Genomic DNA, 14,602 nt, shown 5'->3' on the forward strand with positions numbered 1-14,602 from the left:
AAGCTGGCGTACTGTAGCTATGATATTTTATTATTTTTGATCATCATGGAATGGTCCTCAGGATGGTCTCATGTACAGAGCTATGGAGAATGAAACCTCAATGCTGTTCCACTTCCTACATGTTAGTTTCTGGATCCCCAATTGATGGATAAGTATTAAAGACTGATTCCAGTTATCAAGAGAGTTGTTAGGGGTCACGGAGGAGGCAGTCGAGCAGGCACGCGCTGATGATGAAATGAACTACAAGTCCCGGCATCCTTGATGAAACGCATCGCGTCAAGACGCCACGCACTCGGCGCGTCTCACTGATGCGGAATAGCGTATTTAGCGAGGCAACTGGAGAAAGACGCCACCGATTATTCGGCCTTGGTGGAGACTTTTGGTGACAACAGTTCCTACTGATTCTTGGTCGGGTAAGGGTGCTGTGTGCACCGCTTTCCTTCTATCCTGTCTGGATACCCAAAGTACGTTTGCTCGCTCCATGAGGGGTATTCCAGAGTTAAAGAAGTGCTAGTTGTTTTCTCTTCCCTATGTTGGTGAACTTGCCAATTCATTCTAAGTTCTTGCGAGGGAGAGATACGTTGACTTGATTGGCCTAAATACTTTACGTTCTTGGCATAAATACTGTGTGCATAGATTTCCCTACATTGGTGAACTTATACCAATTCTAAAAGTTCATGCGAGGGAAAGTCTTTCTCACACAGTTCTTTGAACTGAGATAGGGGATCCTATTTTCAGTACTGTTTTGTATATCATTATCAAGCGGGAAGGGTGAAGTAACTCTTCTCGTGTTTTGGGCTCTACTGTGTTTACTCCTTGTGAACACTGCTGTTGTTGGGGTGCTATGCCTTAAGCGCATTTATTGAATATTCCTTGGCTTTTATCTGCTGCTGCTCATCGTTTCTCTTTTCCTTTATTCTATATCTTCACAGGGGGCCTTCGACCGTTAGTCGTGTTTGAGCCATAGTGGGTACCTCCTAAACACAGGTAGATCTAGGGGACCTGGGTGGGGTATTTGAAGCCTTGGAAGGGCTTGTTCTGATGTCCTCTCTATGTTTTCCAGTATTCTAGGTGGAGATAAGAGGTGCATGCTCAAAACCCCTGTACGCCAGCTTGTGTATTTTCTTTTACAGGATAGTAGAAGTACGGGTATTAAGGCAGAACAGGAGATAAAGAGTATTGTTAGAACAAATGATTAAATACCTATCCTTTTGTGTCTCGTTACAAGTCTCCCTCCCTGCTGTCCCCATCCTTCCCTTCCCCTGCTTAACCACCCTTTAGTCTGCGTGTTCTCATATCTAGACTTGGGACTGTTGAGAGGTGGACCCCATAGAGCATTGGTTCGATCCTGAGGATACGTTCAGGCCTGGGATAAGAGTGGACTTAAAGGGGTGTGGCCAAATTTCCCGCAAGATGGCTACTGGCTCCGAGGTCTCCTGCTGCTTTGGAGACTTTCTATGGACTTTTGCCCTGACCAGCCATCCCAGCCACATGAGGTGAGCTGCAGTGGCATCTGAGAATGGAGGAGTGGGTATTTGCTAGTTTTTTACTATTTCTAGGTCATTTATTCTTGTTTTTTCTGCTGTGCCAGATCCCTCATGCTCAACCACTGTGGCTACCGTTTTAGGTGCTATTAGGGCCAGTGGTGCGCTCTCTACCCCTTCACCACTTGCCTGACCAATTTAAAGAACTTGTTGGGGGCCTCACAAGACTGCAATCTCTTCATTCCTGAGGCACAGGCAAAATGTTACCTTTGTTTCTGCCTTTAAATTGTTTGCTCTACATCTGGGTATCACAATGTTTTTGAGGAGAAGAGGTATGGAGACATGTTTATCTTTAAATGTTTTTCTTCATGGTAATAACTCTACATTATTTCCCTTTCCACATATAGAAAGTTTGTGGCTTGCAGCTGGGATTCCTGTGTTCAGTTCTTTCCCTGATATTCTGTGGAGCTAAAATATGACATTCCTCTTCCATTGAGCCCTGCAAGTATGTCTCTATATATTCAGATTTGGACTCTGCCATCTTCTCCAACTAAAAGTTGCATCTCCACCTGTAACAATTCCTTATACAAGCAAAGACTCTAACCGCCCTGCAAACAAAAGGCAAAAAAAGGACCCAACTTCACCAACAAAGTCTCCACTACCTCTGGCACTTGAGGATTTAATGGATGAAATAAAACACTTGTGATGGAACCCAATGCTACTCTCCAAAGGATAGAGGAGAAATTGTTAAGTCTTTAATCCCAGGTGAACTGGGTGGAACAAGGTATACAACGTTTAGCACGCATTTTTTACCACGCACTACCACTACAACGCAGGCATTACCACGCATACCATTACAACGCATTGCGCTGGGGGGGCGCTCTAGGATAGGGAATAAGTATAATTTTATATCCAACACCTTCCCTAGTGTCCACGGGGACTGGAGTTGGAATATAAAATTATACTTACCACTATCCAGCACCTCTAAGCGCTATGCGTTGTAACGGTATGCGTTGTAAATACCGCGTTGTAATGGTATGCGTGGTAAAAGTATGCGTGGTAACGTCATACATCCGTGGAACAACGATGAAGTAATGTCCAAGATATGGCAACCAAGGTTGAAGTGATATCTAAATACATTTTTCTTCTAAATCAATAAACTGTGTACCTGGAAAACCTTAATAGATGCAACAATTTCCAAATCTACAGATTTTATAAAGATGTGGAGGTTCCAGATAAAATCACCTTTCCTAAAATACCTATTCAAAAAATAGTCGGGCTCAAGGAAGGAACAAACCTTAATTTATAATAGCCTATAATGTCATCCCTAAATATAAGGGCCTCTCCAATGGCTCAGCCAAGAGGAATTATAGTTTTATTCTTGGAGTACACTGATCTGATTTTGGTTTTGTCAGCAAACAAGCAAAGAAAACAAATGCTATTGTCATGTCAGACAGTCTTTTTTACACAAGATGGAGCTCATGAGACAGCAGCTTGATGAAAAGAGTTGCTATCGTTCTGCCCTCCCCTACGGTCCATGAATGCCCACTACGGCCTTTTACACCCTTGCCTCTTCAAGGTATCCTACAAGGTGAGGACTCTCTCTTTTGACACCCCAGATATCTTAAAGAAATTCATATTCCAATGCAAGGAAAAGGAAATGGAACTCGGAAGTTCTTGAACTTATTTTTAAATGTTCCAATTTTTTCTTATTTTCTAAGTTGTAAATCTTGTTCTATATAAATTACTTCCAAGTGCATTATCTTTATTTTCTCTTCTTCTCCCTGAAAATCATCCTTTGTCTTGCAGAACTCCCATCCCAGATGTTTCACTGACACATATTCCCTCTCCCTGACCTAGTGTTTGCACTGTGTTCCATTTGTTGGTAAGTGCTCTCCTAGTTTCCTTATTATGTAGTTTTAACTGATGTTTTTTTCTGTTGTTTTATCATTTTTATTGTTCTAAAGTTGTCTCCGGAGGTCTCCTTGTCAGCTTCTGCTTACTCTGCGTTGGTTGTTGGTCTCTTTCTTTGTGTTTCACCATCCCACCACTGCATTGATGTTGTACTTTATGTCCTGTTATTTTAATATGGTTAAAGCCGTTTTGACTTTTTTTTATCTTCCCCTCCTTTATTAGGTTCTACCCCTTCCCTTCCCTCCCTTCCCTAGCCCCCAATCTTCTTGTCTTCATCCTTTTTTCCATTACCTTCATACCAAGCTATTCTAATATGCCTTACTTGCCCAGTGTCTCACCGGTTGTATAACTTGTTCAGCTTAGTTTACCTCATTAAATTGGTGGCTCATGTTTATTACCCTCTTTTCTTTGCTTACTTTAATGACAAATAATCTTAGTTGTGACCTGGAATGTTAAAGGTCTAAGTAATTCTATTAAAAAGCAGAGGATGCTTACACATTCATCTCAATTACAATGCAATAAACTCTTTTTCAGGAAGCCCACCTTTCAGACGAAGACATTAATTTGTTAAGAAAGAATTTGTAGGTCAAGTATTCTGTTCTTCTGCCAGACAAAACAAGAAAATTGGGTTGACAAATTGTTTAATAAATCACTTGCTTTGATGGTAGTGGAGGAAAAAGATAAAGAGGGTAGATGGGTCCTCCTTCATCTAACTATAAAACATACTCCAATCTCCCTTTTTAATGTGTATGGTCCTACTGGCATTGTTGTACAATTTTGAGAACAAATGTCAACTACCTTACAGCCATGCTCTAACACAAACATCCTAGTGGTTGGAGTTTGTAATTAAATTATGGGTCCCTTTACAGCTAGAAAGTTCCTACCCAAATATGCCCTCAACAAAATGCTAAATATTTTTAAAAACACAATTGACTCCAGGGGGCTGGTAGACACTTGGAAGGTTTATACCCCAGACACTCTAGAATATACTTTTTATTCTCCTGCACATTAATCCAAATCTAGGAGAGATCATGATTCCCTTACACTTCACTTAACCCCCAGATTAGCTCATTCTAAAATCGGCTCTATATCTATCTCAGATCACAAACCAATTATTATCGATATAGAATTACTGTTTGAAACTTCGAAGTCTAATAAATGGGGCTTCAACAACAGCTTATTGAAAGACAATGTCTTTTTAGAAAAGCTTATGTTATTCCTATTGGATTATTTAGACTCCAACATTACTCCCAAAGGCAATGGCTATAGGATATATTATTGATTATGTTGCAGCCCAAAAGCAAAAAGCTTTCAAGGAATCCTCACCCTTACTCTGATCTATCAAACAACTTGAACACAAATATTATACATCCAATAATGATGTCACCATGAAGGGCCTTATTCAAGCTAAGTTGGACTTCAATAGAAAATCACCTGAAGAGGCATCTGATGTGTCATTAAAGATTAATGCCAAATGTTATGGAGGGTGCAATAGAGCTGGCAATCTGCTTGATAACTACGAGGTCAAATCTCAAAAGTCCAAAATAGTTAGTATTAAGAATGAACATCGTATCAAGCATTTTCGGGATGCTGACATTTGAAAGTGTTTTACAGATTTTTTTCAAACTTTAAACACAAGAGAACATTCCCCTTTGGATGAAGCCCTAGACTCTTTCCTTGATTCTCTTCCATCATGCTATCATAAGCCACATGACTTTTCCCTTCTAGATACAGGCTTCTCTGTTTCAGAATTGAAGAGAGTACTTGTGAAATTACCCAAAGACAAAGCCCCCGGACCAGAGGGTTTCACAGTTGAATTTTACTCACATTTCTTACACATCTTAGTCCCACATTTGCATCAATACTTTCTCTCCAATAATGAGGCTTGTGGCACTTTTTTGGAAGAAATGATGTGTTGTATCTCCAAAAAGACAAGAATCTCTCCTCTTGTACTAACTACAGACCCTTTCCTATCATAAATTTAGACTGTAAAAGTTTGCAAAAATCTTAGCCCTTTGAATCAATCAATGTATAAAGGATTTGATTGGTCTAGAGCAAACTAGCATCATAAAGGACAGTTATAAGGCAAACAATTCTAGACATATTTTTGACATTTTATGCCTTGCATTGAAAAGTTTGACACCTAGGGCTGCAATTACATTAGACAATGGAAAAGGCCCTTGACTGTGTTCACTAGTATTTCATGCTGCGTGCCCTTGAATGCCAAGGTTTTGGTCCTGGCATCTTAAAGTATATCGCCCTTATTTACTCTTCCCTAAAAACCTCAATATTTGTAAAATACATTAATTCCTCATACTTTCCCCTTCTTAGGGGTACTCAACAAGGATGTCCACTATCACCGTACTTTTTATTTTGTCATTGGAATATTTTCTTCATACTTTATGTTATTCACCTTCCTTTCATGGTTTTCAACACAAAGACACTGAAATCTAATTCATTGCTTATGGGGATGATGATATCCTAGTCTCGGACCCACAATCATCCATACCTGCCTTTGTAAATCTTTTACCAGCTTATTCCAACATATTTCATTACAAAATAAACTTTCATAAAATAAATATTGTTTAATAGAAATGTTTGTGGATACTGGTTTTAAGTGGAATTCAACTTATATTAAATACTTAGGAATAAAATATTACACTTCAATCACAAGAACCATTCAGATAATCTGGCAGATGCTCACCAAAAAATTATTCAAATGACAGAGAAGTGGTCCCCTTTGTAGTTATCTTGGTGAGGCATTTTAGACACAATCAAAATCATGATGCTACCTGTTACTAATTTTTACCTATCTATGTTACCAGTGAATTGGAAGATTCAATGATTTCACCTTTCTCTTTTCACTTCTTTGGCTCATTACTCAAACCCTCCAAGGTCTTTCGCTTATCCCAATCTTAAACATTCTATATTAATGTATATCCCATGCTCACCCGGTCATTGTCACCACTTCAGGTGTTCCTAGAGTCTTCAATATGGCAAATCAAACATATTAAATTGTCTAATCAAACAATTCTTTGGAAGGATTGGGTGGCTAAAGGGAAAATTCTGGTTAATCAGCTAAGTGGGGCTCCGTTCTACTTTCCTCCCCCGAAGTTTAAAGCAAATTTGACCTCTCCTCTGCTACCACTCTTAAATATGAAACTCTGAAAACTGTTCTTACACAACACATATCCACCCGTACACAGGCACCTTCTCCAACTCACACGCTACTCCCGGAACAGCTTAACCTTTCCCTAGCTGTCAAAGTCGCCTATATCTACAAATATCTTCACTATAAACTTCCAACTCGTCATAAATCTAGAATAAAGTTATTGTGGAAATCGGAATTACAACACTACTTTTCCTTACAAACCTGGAATTTGAGTGGACCAAAATCTATCACACCTCCTGTAATGTCAGCACAATACAAACTTTATATTAATTATACAATATGTTATTTTGAACCCCAACTTCTCTTCACAAATGCAATCCAAACACAGAGAACACATGTTGGACCTGTAAAAAAACACCTGGTAAACACGCATCTGTTTTTTCACTGCGCATCCATTAAATTACTTTGGCTGAAGATCTGTAAAGCAATTTCCACATTTTGTTCTACTACTTTTCCTTTTGAGACTCAACCCATTTTTGGGGAGAATCTCTTCTCAGAATAAGATGGGCACTCACAAATTGGGTAACTTTGTAGACCTACTTATCTGTATTGTTTTTCAAATGATTACATTAAGTTGGAGGGATGCTAATAAGGTTACTTTTTACTCTGGAATAGTCATAGTCTAGATAGAGATTCTACTACTTATTGCAAAGGGCACATTTTGGTCACCAATTACCACATACTTATCCGGTAAATCCGCTCAGATCCAGGACAGATCTATCACATTCCAGCTGCCATGAATGTTTCTTTTATTGTATACAGAACTGCAAACCAGTATAATTGTAATAATTATTTGACACCCAAATTAATAACTGATACCCGTAAGGTTGAATAACTTTACTGTTCTGTTTCTCTTCTTTCTCTCTTTATTCCTTTTTCTCTCTTCTTCATTTCTTTTCTTTCCCCCTCTTCCCACAAAATACACAATATAAAATGTGGTATCTTTAAGGTACTCTTTGCAAAAATGATTTTCATTGGTCTATAATTCTATAGAGCATTACCTTTTCAGTTACTGCGTATTATTTTGTATTAAATATTAGACATGTTTTTACTATGTACTCTTTGTTGAAATTATTTCAATAAAGCTTCTTAAAACTGTAAGAGAGTGGACTTGACATGCAATAATCTATGAGGTTCTGATAGGATCTTTGATTTGATACAAAGAATTAATGTATGCTGGTCTTTTCTATTTTCATTGTACCCTACAACTTTGGCTTATGTGAATGCAAACAATACACACATTTTTTGCATCTGGGGGCATGGCTTAGCTGGCTGCAAGATGGCCGTACTCTGGCTTGCCGGCCAAATCCATCATCTGCCGCAATCCTGCAGACTACCTCTCTAAAGCCGCCTGGCTCCTGGTCATCCGGACTCACCTCGTCCCGGGGCACCTCTTGATACGACTTTTTTCCCCCCACGCTGCTCCTGGACTGAGTTTCCTTTCCGTGCCTGCTCCTCGTGATCGGGCCTCTCTGCTGACGTGGCCTGGCCTTCCTGTTTCTCCTCTTCTGCAGCATACCACGCCCAGAGCTCCAACCTTTGGTCCGCCTTCCTCTGCTGCCTGAGAGTGCCAGTGAGTGTTTCTGCAGGCTTCCTGCGGCGGGACTGAGGGCGCTCGAGCCGCACAGTCTGGCCCGGACTGCTTCACTGTTTGGCGCTGCTTTTCTAAGCTCCGGCGCCCGCCTCAACGGCCCACTTCCACCGGGTCGGGCGATGGGGGCGACGTGCCTCCCGCCGCTTCCCGCTGCTTGTTGCCTCCTGGTACTGCGGCCCCCGGCTCCCTCTTCCGCCCCAATTCGGCCTTCCTGACAGTCTCCTGCCGCGCAGCAGACCCAGCCTTCTTGCCACTAGCACGCCTTCCCCGCTCTGCGACAGGCCCTACGAGGCTGATCCTCTGCTGTAAATGCAGCCTTCACTTCGACATTTCGGTGCTGGCCCCCTTTACCTCCTCATACTTGCGGACCGCACCAGGACATTTTTTCAGCCCTCTGCTGGGCTCTGCTCCAACTGTGTGTTCCTCCCAGTGGGTGTCCTAGCCGACGGTGGCTTGATCTTGGCCCGGATGGCCTAACTTTTTTCTGCTTTTGCCGCCTGTGTGTGCCCACTGGGGACCTGCCTGCCACCTGTCTCCTGCCGTTTGGGGTGAGCACTCTTACAGCTGGAGTGGCAGCAGCTGGGCTGAGGGCATGCATGCCATACCGGGGGCCCCACTACTAACTGGCAGAGCTGAATCGTTGCTCCACGGCCCTCTGGCCCTGTGGATTTGGCCCTGCGATGGAGGCTGCATGCCCTCCGTGCCTCCCAGCTGCCCCGTCCCCGCGACTTGTGCTCTCCTTCGCACTGACCTCACCTTGACAAACACCACTGCAGCTACCTCCAGCTGAGTCACACCAGGATTTGCGGACCTCCTGCTATCCTTTGTTCGTATTTGAGCTGCTCACCTCGACACTCTCCTGATTGACCCCATGGTCCTCACTGGTACCCGATATGGTGAGTCGTTGGTTGGGGCGCAGCCTACTATTCCTCTCTGGCACTCTGTGACTTACCTGGCCACCGCCACTGCCCCGCAGGCCTCTGCCACAGCCTCATTGCACTGCCTGCTTGCGCCATCCATCTACAACCTCGGATGCCCCAATCACGCCTATGGGCACTGCTACCTTGCCTCCCAACTGCGCTTTTCTCCCGTTCCTTTGGCTGTTCTTCTCTACTGCCTTCTCTTGCCATGGGTAAGACTGACCCCAAACAACCTAAAATTGCATTCGACCAGCGTCGGCAAACGTGCCAAGATGGCGCGGTCATGGACGGGGGCAACTCAGCTACCCTTGCGGAGTTGGCTTCCTCTCAGGAGGACGATCTCACGTCAATCATGCTGGAGGTCAAGTCCCTGGTCCTGGCATAGCAGCCCGGCTTGAACAGTTGTCGTCTCGTCTGGACGTGGTCAAGTCCCAGGTGGACTTGCATGATAATCACTTGCTGCACATCGAAACAAGGGTGTGTGATGCAGAGGACGCCGCCACTTGGGATCGACAAAAACGTCTTCAAATGGACAAAATACTGGAATTGATACCCAACAAAAACAAGGATTAGGAGGCGCGTTCCCGCAGGAGCAACATCCGCATCACCGGTGTGCCCAAATTCCCCAATATCTCACGGATGGAGGACTTTGGCAAACAACTTGTACGCAAACTGTTTAGCGACGTCCTTTCCTCAGTCTTCATTGTTGAGCATGCCCACCACTCCCTCGGTCCTTGCCCTGGCCCCGGACTGCCAGCTCGCCCCATAATCGCCAGAATCCTTCATTTCAGGGACCGTGATGCAATTCTCCGAGCGGCCAGGGAGAAAGGTGAGATCTGCCACCAGGGCAATCCCCTGTTGTTCTACCCTGATTACACCTTGGCGGTACAGGCTGCCTGCCAGGAGTTCCTACCTGCGAAACGACTCCTCCAGAAACATGAGGTCTCATACTCCCTGGCATATCCGGCCAAGCTACGAGTCAGGCAAGGCTTCAAACACTCATCTTTCTTGATCCCAAGGACGCCCTGGCCTTTGCCAAGAAATTAGATTGCTCGCATGGATCCACTCCTGTGAACTCTCAAGACTCTGCCAATTGCAAATTGAGCGACAATGACTGACCATGCAGCGTTTCATAACATCACTAGTCGGTTCTCTCTCTAGCTGCTCGCCCACCGGATTAGACTTGACCCACCTTGTACCTTCCTACTCCATGGTGGCTCCTCCTCTCACAGCAATACTCTGAAGCTAGGCACCTTTGAATCTCTGACACTCTCCCTCCTGCTATCTGCTATGGCACCTGGCTTGGCCACCATGCCTCTTCGGCAGGGGTTTATGCTGAGCGATGCCATGCCTCCATGGGATGACTCCCTCCTTGGTCACAGACTTCCCCCTTCCCAGTTGTGGCTCCCTAGGGTGGGTGCGGGTGGTTGCTCAGCCTGTTTGGGGGGCTGGTGTGGGTGACAGGGTGGGGGTATCTGGGTGTATGTGGCCTCCTTTTGAGGCTCTTTTGATTGTGTTTATACATGTTTTGCTGTTTCTTTGCATGTCTTACGTTACAGTCTGGCCCCCACATTTCCCACCCATGCACTGCCATGCTCCTTAGCTCCATCCTCATTGAGAATTTCCTATTTGATGCATGGCACCATGTTCGCCCCGAGGCACGCGAGGGCACTTGTGTCTCTGGCTCCCACTGTTGCTGGTCCTGCTTGGACCTTTGGATTACCGCCCCGGACGTCCTCGCCTGGCTCTCCACTGTCGATCACATTGCATATACCCTCTCAGATCATGCCCCTGTTTACCTCTGCCTGCGCCTTCCACACTCACATTGTCGCACTTTCTCTTGGAGGCTTCCCCCCAATGTGCTACTGAATTAGTCTTCTGTGACGAGATACAAACCGCTATCACCAATTACTTTGAGCTCAACGAAGGCTCCATCAACTCCCCCTCCACACTCTGGGAGGGTTTTAAAAATGTAATTCGTGGGGAATGCATATCTAATGCATATCCAAACAGTCTGACATTCTGCGCTCCATCCGCCACACTCTCACTAAATTGGAAATGGAGATTAAGACTTTGGACTCCTCTCACTCTTTGGACCGTAACCTTGCCTTACTTGCTCAGATCCGTGGCAAGCTCTGTGAATTTGCTGATGAAGCTAACAGAGAGCTCTCGTTCCTTGGCATGGAGGCATGGGTGCTCCGCTTTGGTGAGGTAGATCGCCCCGGGAAAACCCTGGCCTACCTCCTTTGCCCGCCTAGAGCCTCGTCCTACATAACAGCCCTTCAAGATGGTGGACCAGATAGAACTACCTCCCCATAGGAAATAAAAATGTGATTCACTGCTTTTTATTCACTGTACATCGCTGACTCCGTCCCCCCGCGTGCGGTTCTCAACCAATATTTCAACATTCTCCAACTCCTTTGGCTTGGCAATCCCCACCCGGAATTCCTTGATGAGCCTTTCTCTAAGGAAGAGATTTTAGACGCAACTAATGGTATGCCTGGTGATAAGGCCCCTGGTTAGGACGGTCTGATAGTCTCCTTTTATAAATCCTTTGCTCACAGCCTGGTTCCGCACTTGGCTGCCATGTATAATTAATATTATGAGACTGGCCTATTTCCCCCTTCGCTTCGTGAGGCTCTCCTCACTTTACTCCTAAAACTGGACAAACCCTCTGAACTGGTAGACTCCTATCGTCCCCTGTCACTGATTAATATGGACAATAACATTTTCACCAAACTCCTAACTTCTCACCTTCTCCCTTTCATGCTGCTTATTGCTCGTCCGGACCAGTCGGGTTTTATTCCCGGCCAAGCGACCTCCCATCTTCGGACCATTTTTTCTGTCCTACATCAAATTTACCTTATGCTTTCTGCAGTGGCCGCTCTGCTTGACGCCACCAACGATTTCGACAACTTCGAGAGTCCCTTCCTTTTCCTTTCCTTCTTTGTTTGGGCTTCAGCCCAGTCTTCATCTGCAAAATATTACTTCTTTACACCCTCCCCACTGCTCGTCTCCGGATTAAAAGTCAAATATCTGAGCCTATCTCCATTGGGTGAGGAACTCAGCAGGTGTGCCCCTTATTACCCATGCTTTTCGCCATCGCTATGGAACCCCTTGCGGCCAGACTTCAACAACACCACACCCAACGAGGCATCGGTTTCGCAGCTCACGCTCTATTAGTCTCCATGTACGTGGACGATGTTACTCTTTATGTCCGTAATCCCCAGGAAAATCTCAGTCCTCTGGTACGTGAAGTGATCTGGTTCGGGGGCTACTCTCGAATCCAGGTGAACTGGAATAAATCTGTGATGTTCCCCCTCACTGATGCCATGGCACCTTTCACTTTGGACTACCCATTCGTGTGGGTATCGGGCCCCACTAGGTATTTAGGCATTTGGCTAAGCAGGGATGTGGACGAACGATGGAGAGCTAACTTTGGCCGTGCTGTGGATTGGTTTGAGTCCAAGATTCCTCTCTGGAACCGACTACCTCTATCCTTGGCCAGTCGCATAGCCATCACTAGGATGGTGGTGCTCCCTAAGTTTTTGTATCTGTTCTTGAACATCCCCATCCCTTTCACTGCCCACTTTTTCCGTAAAATCCGCTCGTTGCTCATGACCTTGGTTTGGGCTTGCCGACAGCCTAGTATCGCATATAACATCCTTACCCTCCTGATGTCACGTTGCGGCCTTGGTGCCCCTGATTTTAAACTCTATGCCGTTAGTGCCTGTTGGACTTGGCCCTTTTTGCAGGGTCATCCCTGAACTTTTTGCCTTCCTCCTGTATTTTTTCAGACCTGTTGTTGGCTGTTTTATGACTCTTGGCACTGTATCACTGCTGAGCAGTGCTAAAGTGCCTATGCTCTCCCTATTGTAAATTGATGTATGGATTAGTGACTCCATGATTGGCTGATTTTGGTTTACTTGTCAGACCCTAGTACAGAGCACTGAGTGTGCCCAGGGCTTGTAAATCCAAATGCTGCTGGTGGCTTGCAGTGCTGGTTGTACCACCCACAGAAGCAGCCTTGTAAAATGTGTCTCTGGTCTGCCATTGCAGAGCCTGTGTGCAGTCTGATACTGCCATGCTGACTGGGCAAGTGCACCCACTTGCCAGTCTCTAAACCTTCCCTTTTCTTCATATCAGACACCCCTATGGTAGGCCCAAAGGCAGGGTGCATTGTAGTGTAAGGTAGGACCAGCCCTGATGTATATGGCATGTCCTAATAGTGAATTACAGCAATTTTCGTTTTTCACTATTGCAAGGTGACCTGTTCCCCATAGGCCAGAATGGGCAGTTTGATTATTACATTTTCTAATCCTAACTGACTCAGGGAACTAGGTAGAAATTCGAGTTTAGTACGCCTGAACTCAGAATGATAAAATACATATTTTAGTAAAGTTGGTTTTAACATTCTGTGTTTGAAAATACCACTTTTCAAAAGTAGGTATTTTCTTGCATAAACACCCAAGCCTGCCTCTGCTAGGTGAAGTATTCATTGTCTGGAGGTTGAGTGACAGGGGCTTGGGGATTCCAGGAGATAGGGTGAGTCAGCCCAGTGCTGAATAGAGAGATCTGCGTCTAGATGGGAGGGAGGAGTTGCACCTGGGACCTGAAAATGGCTGTGCCTTCCCTCCACAATGCTGGCTCCACCTCCTGGGGAGTGGCTGATGTCTCTGCCCTGCACTGTGAAAGGAAAGAAGGAGTCATGTAAACAGAGTGCTCCAGGACTGACCAGAACTGGTTTGGACTAGGCAAATACCTCTCTGCCTTCAGAGAACAAAGAGAAACTTTGTACAAAAGAGGGGACACTGACCCTAGAACTTTAGATCACTTTTGGGAAACAAGAAGAAACCTTTGCTGAGGATAAGAACCAGAGAGGCTGAGGAGAGACTATACCTAAGCTGAAGTGCTGCTTGTGGGATTTGCCTGCAGTGGTTGCCTGACTGCCAAAGAGAGGAGAGAGGAACTTTAAGTGTACTTTTATCAACTTGTGAAGGATCTCCAAGGGCTTGAGAAAGAGCTTGCCTCTGCTGAAGTCTCAGCAACATCAGACTTCACCCACCTGCTCCCCAAGAGTTCTTTGGAATTTCCTGCAGTTGTGTTGGGCTTTCTGAGGGGCTGTGTGTCGCAAGGAGCTGGAAGCTCAACTCAAAAGGAAGAAGCATATTGCCGCCGCAGCCGCTGCAGTTGCATCACTGAACAAGGGTGTTGCCACTGTAGCTGTTGCATTGCATCGCAGAAGCGCCCCACATCGCCGGAGAAGAGTGTCGCCGCTGCAGCAGCTGCTGTCGCATAACTGAACAAGGATGACGCCACTGTAGCTGTCGCATCACATCACAGAAGCATCTCGCATCACCGAAGAAGAATGCCACAACCGCAGCTGCTGTCGTTGCATCACTGAACAAGGGTGTTGCCTCTGCAGTTATCGCTTCACCTTGCCGGAGCGTCCCGCATCACCGGAGCAGCGTCGCAGGGTCTGTCGCGGCCCAGAAGAATCGTTGAGTCGCTGCACGGC

Source organism: Lissotriton vulgaris, chromosome 11 (genome assembly GCF_964263255.1).
Source record: "Lissotriton vulgaris chromosome 11, aLisVul1.2, whole genome shotgun sequence".
In the NCBI taxonomy this organism is placed as follows: domain Eukaryota; kingdom Metazoa; phylum Chordata; class Amphibia; order Caudata; family Salamandridae; genus Lissotriton; species Lissotriton vulgaris.